Source organism: Arachis stenosperma, chromosome 10 (genome assembly GCF_014773155.1).
Source record: "Arachis stenosperma cultivar V10309 chromosome 10, arast.V10309.gnm1.PFL2, whole genome shotgun sequence".
Classification (NCBI taxonomy): Eukaryota; Viridiplantae; Streptophyta; class Magnoliopsida; order Fabales; family Fabaceae; genus Arachis; species Arachis stenosperma.
Window position 1 is genome coordinate 45,421,365 of NC_080386.1, and position 3,907 is coordinate 45,425,271.

The window sequence follows — 3,907 nt, forward strand, 5'->3', positions numbered from 1 at the left end:
AGAGCATCAATCTCAAGAACTCCTTTCTTCTGACTTGTCCCATTGTTCATAGGATTCCTTTCAGAAGTGTACATGAATTGGTTATTTGCAACCATTTCAATGAGCTCTTGAGCCTCTGTAGGCGTCTTCTTCAGATGAAGAGATCCTCCAGCAGAGCTATCCAAAGACATCTTGGATAGTTCAGAGAGACCATCATAGAAAATACCTATGATGCTCCATTCAGAAAGCATGTCAGAAGGACATTTTCTGATTAATTGTTTGTATCTTTCCCAAGCTTCATAGAGGGATTCTCCATCCTTCTGTCTGAAAGTTTGGACTTCCACTCTAAGCTTGCTCCATCTTTGAGGTGGAAAGAACTTTGCCAAGAAGGCATTGACTAGCTTTTCCCAAGAGTCCAAGCTTTCTTTAGGTTGAGAGTCCAACCATATCCTAGCTCTGTCTCTTACAGCAAAAGGGAATAGCATCAGTCTATAGACCTCAGGGTCAACCCCATTAGTCTTGACTGTGTCACAGATTTGCAAGAATTCAGCTAAGAACTGATGAGGATCTTCCATTGGAAGTCCATGGAACTTGCAATTCTGTTGCATTAGAGAAACTAATTGAGGCTTAAGCTCAAAGTTGTTTGCTCCAATGGCAGGGATAGAGATGCTTCTCCCATAAAAATCAGGAGTAGGTGCAGTAAAGTCACCCAGCACCTTCCTTGCATTGTTTGCATTATTGTTGTTTTCGGCTGCCATGTCTTCTTCTTCTTTGAAGAATTCGGTCAGGTCCTCTAAAGAGAGTTGTGCTTTGGCTTCTCTTAGTTTTCTCTTCAAGGTCCTTTCGGGTTCAGGGTCAGCTTCAACAAGAATGCCTTTGTCTCTGCTCCTGCTCATATGAAAGAGAAGAGAACAAGAAAATGTGGAGTCCTCTATGTCACAGTATAGAGATTCCTTGAGGTGTCAGAGGAAAAGAGAAATAGAAAGAAGAAGGAGAAGGAGAATTCGAGCTTTACTTAGATAAGGTTCGAATTGTGCATTAAGAAGGAGTGGTACTCCATAAATAGAAGGATGTGAGAAGGAGGGAAGTAATTTTTCGAAAATTAATTAAAATATTTTGAAAACATTTTTGAAAACCACTAATTGATTTTCGAAATTAAAAGTAAAAAAGAAATCAAGTGATTTTGAAAAAGATTTTGAAATTAGAAATTAAAAAGATTTGATTGAAAACTATTTTGAAAAAGATGTGGTTGAGAAGATATGATTTGAAAACAATTTTAAAAAGATTCGATTTGAAAACAATTAAAAAAAAGGATTTGATTTTAAAAATTAATGACTTGCCTAACAAGAAAAGATATGATTCAAACATGAAACCTTCCTCAAAAGGCAAAAAATGTTCAATCAAATCATTAATTGTTAGTAAGTATCTTTGAAAAAGGAAAGAAATTAATTTTGAAAACATTTGATTGAAAAGATATGATTTGAAAAAGATTTGATTTTGAAAAACTTTGAAAAAAATTGATTTGAAAACAACATCTTCCCCCTAGCACCATCCTGGCGTTAAACGCCCAGACTGGTATCCATTCTGGCGTTTAACGCCCAAAATGCACCCTTTTTGGGCGTTAAACGCCCAACCAGGTACCCTGGCTGGCGTTTAAACGCCAGTCTGCCTTCTTCACTGGGCATTTTTGAATGCCCAGCTTTTTCTGTATAATTCCTCTGCAGTATGTTCTGAAGCTTCAATTCTCTGTATTATTGACTTGAAAAGACACAAAATAAAAAATATTTTTGGATTTTTAATAATCAAAATGCAACAAGAATCAAATAACAATGCATGCAAGACACCAAACTTAGCAGTTTGTATACTATTGACACTATATGAGACACATAAACACTCAAGTCAAAAGAATTCAAAGATCAGAGTAAGAAATTATCAAGAATTACTTGAAGATCCTTAAGACACATGAATGCATGCAATTGACACCAAACTTAAGATGAGACACTAGACTCAAGCAAGAAACATCAAATATTTTTGGTTTTTTATGATTTTGTGAATTTTTTTGTGATTTTCGAAAATTAAGTGGAAAAAGATATCAAAATTCTTAATGAGAATTCCAGGAATCAGTGCAATGCTAGTCTAAAACTCCGGTCCAGGAATTAGACATGGCTTCACAGCCAGCCAAGCTTTCAAAGAAAGCTTCGGTCCAAAACACTAGACATGGCCAAAGGCCAGCCAAGCCTTAGCAGATCACTGCTCCAAAAGCAAGATTGATAAAAAATCAACAAGCTTCTGTGATGATAAGTTGAAACCTCGGTCCAATGAGATTAGACATGGCTTCTCAGCCAGCCAGATTTCAACAAATCATCATGAAACTCTAGAATTCATCTTCAAGAATTTCGAAAAAAATAAATGCCTAATCTAAGCAACAAGATGAACCGTCAGTTGTCCATACACAAGAACAATCCCCGGCAACGGCGCCAAAAACTTGGTGCACGAAATTGTGATCAATACTTTTTAATACACAAAACAATCCCTAGTAATGGCTCCAAAGACTTGGTGCTCAATACCATGGCATAAACACAACTTCGCACAACTAACCAGCAAGTGCACTGGGTCGTCCAAGTAATAAACCTTACGCGAGTAAGGGTCGATCCCACGGAGATTGGTGGTATGAAGCAAGCTATGGTCATCTTGTAAATCTCAGTCAGGCAGACTCAAATGGGTATGGTGATGAACGAAAATAACATAAAAGATAAAGATAGAGATACTTATGTATATCATTGGTGAGAGCTTCAGACAAGCGTATGAAGATGCTTTCCCTTCCGCCTCTCTGCTTTCCTACAGTCTTCATCCAATCCTTCTTACTCCTTTCCATGGCAAGCTCATGTAGGGTTTCACCGTTGTCAATGGCTACCTCCCATCCTCTCAGTGAAAACTAATGCTCACGCACTCTGTCACAGTACGGCTAATCACCGGTTGGTTCCCTCCCCTACTGGAATAGAATCCCTCTTTTGCGTCTGTCACTAACGCCCAGCAGGTTACAAGTTTGAAGCACGTCACAGTCATTCAATCATTGAATCCTACTCAGAATACCACAGACATGGTTAGACCTTCCGGATTCTCTTGAATGCCGCCATCAGTTCTTGCCTATACCACGAAGACTCTGATCTCACGGAATGGCTGGCTCGTTTGTCAGGCGAGCACTCGGTTGTCAGGCGATCAACCATGCATCATGCAATCAGAAATCCAAGAGATATTCACTAAGCCTCAAATGCTTGTAGAACAAGAATGGTTGTTAGTCACCTTGCTCATAGGTGAGAATGATGATGAGTGTCACAGATCATCACATTCATCAAGTTGAAGAACAAGTGATATCTTGGTAAAAGAACAAGCGGAATTGAATGGAAGAACAATAGTAATTGCATTAATACTCGAGGTACAGCAGAGCTCCACACCTTAATCTATGGTGTGTAGAAACTCCACCGTTGAAAATACATAAGAACAAGGTCTAGGCATGGCCGTGAGGCCAGCCTCCCAAATGATCTAAGAACTAGATGTCCGAAGATTCCTTTTTATTACAATAGTAAAAGGTCCTATATAGAAAACTAGTAGCCTAGGGTGTACAGAGATAAGTAAATGACATAAAAATCCACTTCCGGGCCCACTTGGTGTGTGCTTGGGCTGAGCAATGAAGCATTTTCGTGTAGAGACTTCTCTTGGAGTTAAACGCCAGCTTTTATGCCAGTTTGGGCGTTTAACTCCCATTTAGGTGCCAGTTCCGGCGTTTAACGCTGGAATTTCTTGAGGTGACTTTGAACGCCGGTTTGGGCCATCAAATCTTGGGCAAAGTATGGACTATTATATATTGCTGGAAAGCCCAGGATGTCTACTTTCCAACGCCGTTGAGAGCGCGCCAATTGGGCTTCTG

The 3,907-nt window shown here is 39.3% G+C and overlaps 1 non-coding gene across 1 annotated transcript; it reads left to right on the plus strand.

Moving 5' to 3' along the window:
- The first annotated feature begins 224 nt into the window (after positions 1–224).
- On the plus strand, positions 225–332 carry LOC130958932 (small nucleolar RNA R71). Its single transcript, XR_009078032.1, has one exon. It is a non-coding gene; the product is annotated as a small nucleolar RNA R71 (small nucleolar RNA).
- The last annotated feature ends 3,575 nt before the right edge of the window (positions 333–3,907 follow it).